The sequence below is a fragment of the Tachypleus tridentatus genome, chromosome 5, assembly GCF_004210375.1.
Source record: "Tachypleus tridentatus isolate NWPU-2018 chromosome 5, ASM421037v1, whole genome shotgun sequence".
Lineage (NCBI taxonomy): Eukaryota > Metazoa > Arthropoda > Merostomata > Xiphosura > Limulidae > Tachypleus > Tachypleus tridentatus.
Window position 1 is genome coordinate 53,620,293 of NC_134829.1, and position 10,706 is coordinate 53,630,998.

The window sequence follows — 10,706 nt, forward strand, 5'->3', positions numbered from 1 at the left end:
AATAAAACTGCTTATTTTAGAATCTGAGTTTTGAGAATTTGTAAATTTTCTTACAGAGATTAAGCAGTGTTGTCACTCTATTTATAAAGCTATCTTATATGTGAATAAAACGTATTTGTACATCTTACGACTTTTAATTTTGGTAATTCTTAAGACGTATTATGTTTAGGCTTAACATTTCTTACTTTGTACAAATGAAACAAAAAAACGATATTTGTTTTGCTGTGGCTTAATTTATTCACATTGAAGAGTTTAATATGAAATTAAGTATGAAATTATTAGAACCATTATTGGGGTTATAATTAAGGTTTATGAATTTATTATTATGAAATCAGAGTTTGCGTTCTTTAACCGGATGGGTTATTACTACGTCCAAGGACATAGTAAGTCTGCTCTATAGTCAACTGACACTTAGTGGTACTACTTGTTGATACCTTTCATAATGTTATAAAAAAAGACATTAAGTTGTTTATATAGTGATAATTACACAATCAAAATTACCATCAGAATCTAGAACAATGTTTTTCTTTAACATCGTTCGTAAGAAAAGTCATCTATAGAAACGCTTCACGTCTTCTACTTCGCTGTAAATAGAGTTTAATGAGAAACGTTTCGTCTCAGCAATAGTACATAAAAAAATAACAGTTTGTGTGTTGTAACATGCTGGCTGCTACAGTATTGGAAAATCATAGCGGGAGAAGAATTATGATTTTTAATTAACGTTAAACTTAATACAAGTTACTTATAAATTCTGAATAATTGATTTCAACAGTCAAGTAGAAAGGAAGCTATGATATAATAATTTTGTAATTTTAGAATTTTGAGTAATGAAATATCAATCTGAAGTAATATATAACATTACCATAATGTGTAGGAACTATTAAGAACACCAAGTCGATGACACCAGAAAAAATCTGAGAATAATATGACATTATTACAGTTGTATAATCCTACTCTTGTTACAATTCTATTACATCAGAAGACTATTTGAAAACAATAATGACACACACACGTCATATTTGAGAACAGAGCTATTAATTTGTATTGCTATTATAATTATTTAAAACGAATTTAACTGCAAAAAGTTTAATCCTTAATATGATTGTAGCAAAAACATTAATTATAATTGTTTATATTTTTATCTTAGACATAAAATTAGTCGTTCTCTATTTGAGTACAAAGCACACCCGCAGTGATAACTTTGAATATTTGTGATATAGGTTATCTTATACCTTGTGTTTTATCAATTAAGCAACATTTAATAAATGAATTCGTTTATTGGAAGCAGCCAGTACTAATACAGCTTTGTTTTGTTATCGGGGTATACGGTGCTTAACCATGTGCTTTATATTAACCACTTTGTGTCCATCGCGATCCTAGCCTCGTCCTACCTCTTAGAAATATTAGCAAAATCATGTTTATGACATCAGTAGGTCCGTGTTTTGACTTTCCCTGTAAGACATGCATTAATATTAAAACTAAAATAGTAATATATGAGGTTGTGACTCTTCAGGTTAAACCTTGTTTTGTGGGTATAAAGAAATATATTTATATAAAGTCTAGGAGATAGAAACACCCAAAATACTGGAAAATAAATAAGCTTATTTTACAAAATCGGATGTTTCATTTACAATAAATTTTGCCAACTTTGTTCGCGTTGAGAATTCAACAATACTGGAACGCATTTCGAAATCAAAAACGTTTCTCGTGCAAAAGTTAATTGTTTAATTAAAACCAACAATATTTCACAAAAGTTTCTTGAATTGTGTTGTTTTAAATGTTAATTACTAAGGGCTCCCTACTGACAGAGCAGTATGTCTGAGGATTCACAACGCTAAAATCCAGATTTCGATACCCATGATGGACGGATCAGATAGTCCATTGTGTAGCTTTGTGCTTGATTCCAATGAAACACTTAATTAGTTACTACGGTGTGAAAAAATTATTATTAACTTCTCAGCAAAACAAAAGAGAGTGACCTATATACTTAGGTGGACCCATGATAGATGCTCCTTATTATTTAACTGAAGTTATTAGTAATTTAGAATTTTATGTAGAAGATAAAAATAAATATCTTAATCACCTCATGAATCTAGTTTGTAACTGCTAGAACGTTAGTCAATGATCAACACAGAAACTGTAACAGCAAGATACTGCCCTCTAGTGTCCTCTTTTGTTTCGTCAGGTGTTATAACCGTCAATATTATAACCAGGCAAGTGTATGGAAGAGCTTGTATTTTATTTTATTATTATATTTTGAATATAGGTCTATATGAATTAGAAACAGCTTTTGTTTAATGCATAATTTCATATTAATTTAACATAAAATGTATTTAATGTCAGGTAATCTCAAAGAACAAACGGAATAAGCAGAGCAACATTAAAAAATAATTTAAAAAACCGCATCTCAATCCAATACCGGCTAGTAAACGACAATGTAGTAGGTTTGGTTATTTTACCCTGACTAGGTTGCATTTACAAATTAATTAAAGTTTAATTATTTTAAATAAAGTACGAATAGTTGAATGTTAAATTAACTAAAAACCAACTGTCGTGACTTCTTCACAGAATCCTTTGTTTCTAGAGGCAGTTAGTAAAACTGCTCTCACGGCATGGCCAGGTGGTTAAGGCCCTCGATTAGTAATCCGAGAGTCGTGGGTTCGAATCTCCGTTGCACCAAACATGCTCGACCTTTCAGCCGTGGGGACGTTATAATGTGATAATTAATCTCACTATTCGTTGATAAAAGAGTAGCTGAAGATTTAGATGTGGGTGGTGATGACTAGCTGCCTCCCTCTAGTCTTACACTGTTAAATTAGTGACATCTAACACAGATAGCTCCTCGAGTAGCTTTGCGCGAAATTCAATAAACAAACAATACCAGTAAAGTGTGATGGGTGTTTTAATCACATATGTATATTAGCGTTTGGTAAATTACTTTTAATTGTTTTGTACTCTTCTTCTGATTAACAGGCATAAAATAACGTGTTATTTAAAAATACAGTGTTAATCTAAACTATTCACAACACTACGAAGAACTAATATTAATTAGTTTATTATGAAATTACAATTTGCTTTCGCTAATCTAATACAATATCATTTAATATCTGTAGTCCATATTGGTGTATAGAAAACATTTTAATTCCAGACATAAACGACCTTATAACAAGAAATCGTTAATTGTTTTTAATTGGACACCCAACGGTACGAAAACAACAATTTGTGTTATAAGGTCATTTATTTCTGGTAGCAATAGATTATTGTTAGGTCGAAGAGCAGTTTTCGTTGATGTCTGTATGATTGTTGTAACGTTATTGAATTCAAGCTTAATGGTACCAGTGTTTTAGCTTGTTCTTACATTAACTAGTGTATGTGTGTTTTGTAACTTAATGGTACCAGTGTTTTATCTTGTTCTTACATTAGCTAGTATCTCTGTGTTCTGTAAACTTAATGGTACCTAATGTTTTATTTTTGTTCTTACGTTAGCTAGTATCTCTGTGTTCTGTAACTTAATGGTATTAGTGTTTTATCTCTTGTTCTTACATTAGCTAGTATCTCTGTGTTCTGTAACTTAATGGTATTAGTGTTTTTATCTTGTTCTTACATTAGCTAGTATCTCTCTGTGTTCTGTAACTTAATGGTACTAATGTTTTATTTTGTTCTTACATTAGCTAGTATCTCTGTGTTCTGTAAACTTAATGGTATTAGTGTTTTATCTTGTCTTTACATTAGCTAGTATCTCTGTGTTCTGTAACTTAATGGTACTAATGTTTTATTTGTTCTTACATTAGCTAGTATCTCTGTGTTCTGTAACATAATGGTAGCAATGTTTTATTTTGTTCTTACATTAGCTAGTATCTCTGTGTGTTCTGTAACTTAATGGTACTAATGTTTTATTTTGTTCTTACATTAGCTAGTATCTCTGTGTTCTGTAATTTAATGGTACTAATATTTTAGTTTGTTTTTACATTAACTAGTATCTCTGTGTTCTGTAACTTAATGGTATCAGTGTTTTATCTTGTTCTTACATTGGCTAGTGTCTGTGTTTTCTGTAAACCCTAATGGTACCAGTGTTTTATCTTGTTCTTACATTAGCTAGTGTCTGTGTTTTCTGTAAACCTAATGGTACCAGTGTTTTATCTTGTTCTTACATTAGCTAGTATCTCTGTGCTCTGTAACTTAATGGTACTAATGTTTTATCTTGTTCTTACATTAGCTAGTATCTCTGTGCTCTGTAACTTAATGGTACTAATGTTTTATTTTGTTCTTACATTAGCTAGTATCTCTGTGCTCTGTAACTTAATGGTACTAATGTTTTATTTTGTTTTTATATTAGCTAGTATCTCTGTGCTCTGTAACTTAATGGTACTAATGTTTTATCTTGTTCTTACATTAGCTAGTATCTCTGTGTTCTGTAACTTAATGGTACTAATGTTTTATTTTGTTCTTACATTAGCTAGTATCTCTGTGCTCTGTAACTTAATGGTACTAATGTTTTATCTTGTTCTTACTAGTAACTAGTCTTTCTGTGTTCTGTAACTTAATGGTACCTAATGTTTTATTTTTGTTCTTACATTAACTAGTATCTCTGTGACGTAACTTAATGGGTACTAATGTTTTATTACGTACAACTGCTGTGGAAATTGTTAGTGTGACCAAATTTCACTTTGTCTTCAGGATAATTAATAAAAAATAAATTGAACTTTCACGTAAGCTATCATAAGAGACAGATAAATTATCAAATGTTAATCTTTATAAGGAAATAACACGAACTGCCAATAGCGTAGGAGCGGTATGTTGTATTTTTTAGATATTGTTCAAATGATTTTAAGCAAAATCAGAAATGGTGGTTCTGGAAGACGAGTGAAGCAGTGTCTCAGAATAATTCAGATCTCAGAAAATCATAACGGATATTCATTTAGTCATACTGGATAAGAGTTACGTTAATTTAATATATTTTGGGGATAAATGACTTGTATAAAAATAAATTGTGTTTGCATGTTGTTATTATCGGTCAATATTTGAAAATAAAGACTCATGTAAAAGATTTGGAACATCCATAAATGATATGAAACAGAATAGAATCCCGTATCTAAGCTTCAGCAACCAAAACCCAGAAGTCCTCACGTAGAATCCTTTAGTATTTCTTTCTGCCAACAAGTTTTCCTACACGTGTTATAAAAGAATGCTTTTAAAAGAGCAGAATTTGTGTAATTTATTACTTCTAGGTTTTGCTAATTTTAAGTACATGGTTTTCACCCCGGCTTTACGTCGTTAACGAATATCGTATATGTCACACGCACAGAACAACCTAAATAGTGACATTTTTCACACATCAATGTGACAGTAGTACCAAGCACCAATTTGCTGGCACACATTACTTTTAACTTCATTGAAAAGTGGGTTAATATAACCAACCATATTTTACCACCTCAGTTTAAATGGTCGATGTTTCAATTATTACAATGTTAATGTGATTGTGTGTTCAGTGCTATTATTATAGAAGGAAAAAGACGATACAACGAGAAATACATATATCTGAATAAACTTTGGATGAAAGTGTTGTTTATTTGGTCAGTTTTAAAGGACAGGTGGGTCATTGTGTTAAAGCACAAACTTTTGACTATTGATAAATTTAGGCTCGTGTGGAAACGTCTGGTTTCCATCAAAATCAATATAAATAGGTCTTCTGATCGTCCATTCCACCATCTCAACCATGGTTTCTCAATACGTAAGGTGAATCTATGTTATACATACTGTATTAATATTGTTTGGTCTCTAGTTGAAAAGACAACACTGGTTTATATAACTTGTTTGATATAACAAACTTCGCGTGAAATTAAACAAAAAAACAATTATTATATGAAAGCGCCACAAGTTCCTTTCGTGAACGACCTCCATTTTGATTGGTTCACAAATGAAATTTACAAACATTTGACTGTCTCTACTACACTTCTCTTTCTCTTAGCTGATCAACCTTAAATTTACAAAATTTATTTATTTTAGTTAGCTATGAAATGTGAGGTTAAGGGTTGATGTGGTAGTTGTAATTTGCCGAGTCACTTGTGAAGGGTTATATGTTAGTTTTATAAATAATTTACTATAAACAACTAAGTCACGTGCTCTGCAAAAATAATAATAAAAATGTTAAATTCTGGTTATATTAAATACACGGACGATAAAAACGTAATATTCTGATCATATTAAATACGCAGATGATAAAAAACGTAGTATTCTGGTTACTAAGTCGAGTTCCCTATTCTGTACACTGTGTATGTTTAAAATATACTGATTTTTTTCTGGGAATATGTAACGAGTTTTTAATTTATATTTTTCACTCTATGCATTATTTATTTTTCTCTGAAATTTCGGTTCACTTTTCAAGCAAAGATGTTAACTGATAGTTTTCTTAAAAGTATTTATTGAAAGACCATAATTTATCTGTAATGTTTATTATTCTTGCTAAACATATATTTGCTCTTATCTCTTTAAATCTCTTAGCTTTACTAATTCATACTGCTGATTAATTAATCTTATATTGATGGTTTATTTGTAATTAAGCACAAAGGTACACACCGGCCTATCTATGAAATTCAGTTTCCAGCGCTGTGAGTCCGCAGACATGTCGCTGTGCTACAGGGTAAGGTCCGGCATGGCCAGGTGGTTAAGACGTTCAACTGATAACCGAGGGTCGCGGGTTCGGATCCCCGTCGCACCAAACATGCTCGCCCTTTCAGCCGTGGGGGCGTTATAAGTGATGGTCAATCCCAGTATTCGTTGGTAAAGAGTAGTCCAACAGTTGGCGGTGGGTGGGGATGACTAGCTGCCTTCCCTCTAGTCTTACACTGCTAAATTAGGGACGACTAGAGCAGATAGCCCTTGTGTAGCTTTGCGCGAAATTCAAAAAACAAAACAAACAAGCTACCGGATGACTTATACCGATGGAATCTCAATAATATCACACTAGTGAATAATGTTGTATGTTTTCATGAGACATTAGAGGTTTAGTTTGTAATAATAATATGAGTAACGAAACAAATCGAAAAACAGCCAGAGCTGAGAGTAGCATAAGATCAACCATATGAGAAGTAATATGTAATATGAGAAGTAATATGTAATATGAGAAGTAATATGTAATATGAGAAGTAATATGTAATGTGAGAACTAATACGTAATATGAGAAGTAATATGTAATATGATAAGTAATATGTAATGTGAGAACTAATAAGTAATATGAGAAGTAATATGTAATGTGAGAACTAATACGTAATATGAGAAGTAATATGTAATATGAGAAGTAATATGTAATGTGAGAACTAATACGTAATATGAGAAGTAATATGTAATATGTGAAGTAATATGTAATATGAGAAGTAATATGTAATGTGAGAACTAATATGTAATATGAGAAGTAATATGTAATGTGAGAACTAATATGTAATATGAGAAGTAATATGTAATATGAGAACTAATATGTAATATGAGAAGTAATATGTAATGTGAGAACTAATATGTAATATGAGAAGTAATATGTAATATGAGAACTAATATGTAATATGTAATATGAGAACTAATATGTAATATGAGAACTAATATGTAATATGAGAACTAATATGTAATATGAAAAGTAATATGTAATATGTAATATGAGAACTAATATGTAATATGAGAACTAATATGTAATATGAGAAGTAATATGTAATATGAGAAGTAATATGTAATATGAGAACTAATATGTAATATGAGAAGTAATATGTAATATGAGAACTAATATGTAATATGAGAAGTAATATGTAATATGAGAACTAATATGTAATAGAGAAGTAATATGTAATATGAGAACTAATATGTAATATGAGAACTAATATGTAATATGAGAACTAATATATAATTTTATCAGCTTGAAAATTTTGATTATAGAAAGTTTTGAATTTTGAAGTTTATTGAATTAGGCTTAAGTTATGTGTGGAACAAATTAATTTACCCTTTTTTTATAGTAACGGTTGGTTTCTTTGAGACTTCTACCGAAGAAATTCAAGTCACTTATTTAACATATTGTCCAAGTCTAGTTTTTGTTTTATATGAATCGGATTATAAATAAAAATCTTCGCCAAAAGTCTTTGAAAATATTAAGAAGTGAGTTTAATGTATTAATATAGGACAATATAATTAAGCAAAATATTATTTTTCTTACCGATTAAAAATAAAACGTACAAATTGACCTTTAGACCTTATATGTCTTTCCCCTCGGTGGGCTCAGCAGATAGCCCGATGTAGCTTAGCTATAAAGAACAAACATAACACACACATGTGTGTTACAAGAGTAACAGTCAAATCTCATTCTTTGATTATCGTATTCACAAGGTGACAATGGGTAATGTTAACTAGTAATCTTCTCTCTCTAATATAACCATTTAGCCCGAGCATAGGCATGTGGTTAGGGCGCTAGACTTCTAGTGTAAGGGTCGAGGGTTAGAATCTCCGTCACACCAAACATGCACGCCCTTTCAGCCGTTGTGGCGTTATAATATGGCGGTCAGCTCCGTTATTCGTTGGTAAAAAGAGTTGCCCAAAAGTTATCGGCGGATGATGACAACAAGTTTCTTCCCTTCTGGTCTTAAATTAGGGACGGCTAGCACAGATAGCTTTGGGCGAAATTCAAAACAAACAAACCATCAGTATACGTCTTCAAAAGTAAAAATGGCTAGAGCAGATAACTTTCGAGTAACTTCCATATAATATAAACTAAAACACAACAAACAACAGCGAATCTTAATTAACATTATTAGATGTACAGCGAACGCTTGTGACATTATTTCTTACTGCTAGTGAGAATGTTTGAGGCGTCTAACTAGTATTTGAGTCACCTATTTGTTTGAGGACTGGACAACTTCTTAGAACGTTCAGTTTTATTACAGAATGAACTACAGCGAAATACGGTATATTTAAACAATAGTGGTTTTAATCGAACAATGTTATGATGTAAGCTATTTATAATGGTGGTAATTAGAATTACATTTAACTAGTTTATCCTGAAGCATAAGTTTCATTCATTACCCTCGTGGACTTTTGTGAGATAAATTTCGTGGAAACCTACTCGATAATAGAAATGTTATAACTTAACTATCTATTGTTTATCAAACTTATTATATTATAAAAATCTAGTTTATCACTAAGCCTTTTTCGAGTAGGAATTACAATACCATTTGTTCTACTAATTCTCATCAAATACAGCAATAAGAAGGTTTCTAAATACGTGTTTTCACTCCAGATATACCGTCTCACATGCCTGCAAGCAAACTGCTGTTAGTGTATTATTAAACTTCGCTACATTCGTAGAAATCTACAGCGAGATAAAATTTATTATCGTTAATATATAAATAAATAAAACTTACTCAAATTCTGAGATAAAAACTTTAAAAATAGCTAAAGGCGAATCTGTATAATAAACAAGCAAAATTAAATAAGTTTTAAGAATTACAAAAAGTAAAATACTAATCTAAATGGGCCCGGCATGGCCAAGCGTGTTAAGGCGTTCGACTCGTAATCTGAGGGTTGCGGGTTCGAATCCCGGTCGCACCAAACATGCTCGCCCTTTCAGACGGGGGGCGTTATAATGTGACGGTCAATCCCACTATTCGTTGGTAAAAGAGTAGCCCAAGAGTTGTCAGTGGGTGGTGATGACTAGCCGCCTTCCCTCTTGTCTTGCACTGCTAAATTAGAGACGGCTAGCGCAGATAGCCCTCGAGTAGCTTTGCGCGAAATTCAAAAGCAACAAAAACAACAGTAACCTAAATTATTAAAATAAGAAAATCAAATGACAAAAAGTACTTACAAGAACTAGCGAAAATCTCATAGAAATTGTATCGTTAAAAAGTCGACATAGAACTGTCTGAATATTCCTGCCATTTGTTACAATGGTACGAAAAGATTCTTTGAAAACAGCATTACTAAAAGTGCAATGATTTGGAACATAAATGTCGCCTAAGATATCATAATTTAGTGCTAGTATAGTAAAGTAAAATGCATTATATAATAATAACACTAATACTCAATGTTTCAATAATATAAACATTACTTATAGTTTGCAAACGATTAGTTCTGAGAGGCAACTACAGTCCACATTCGTTTCTTTTTTTTCTTCTCAGTTTTACGGCTGCCTGAAAGTGTTGGATTCGAACCCTTCAAGTCACTGAAATATTTAGCGCGGAAACTGTAAAATATATGGATTTTTTTAGTTATTTTCGAATGGTTGGTAAAAAAATAATGGTCAGTAATCATGAATTTGCTCAAACCATCTCAGCTGTGAGTATACAGCACTGTGAGACTTAGTATCCCAGGAGAATACTGATACCATCCATTGACTTTACAAGATTTATTTAAATATTAACAAAATATGAGGTTAGACATTTTTATTAGAGTTGCTTGAACAATTATTTTAAGATAAGAGTCATTGAGAAACTGCTCCGAGACCATATAATGTGAAGTAAAGTGATTTTTTTTTAAACCCTAATAAGAGTTATGAAAATAAAAGAAATCACAATTAGTTACGTGGAAAAGATCTGACCAAAATAGTTCAAATCAAAATTCATTAACCGAAGCTTTTTTTGTTCAGTTTCTGAATGACAAAAATCTGTCAATAATACAGAAACAAAATTATTAAAACCAAAAACAATAGAACTCTCATTGGTTGAAGTTAGCTCAAA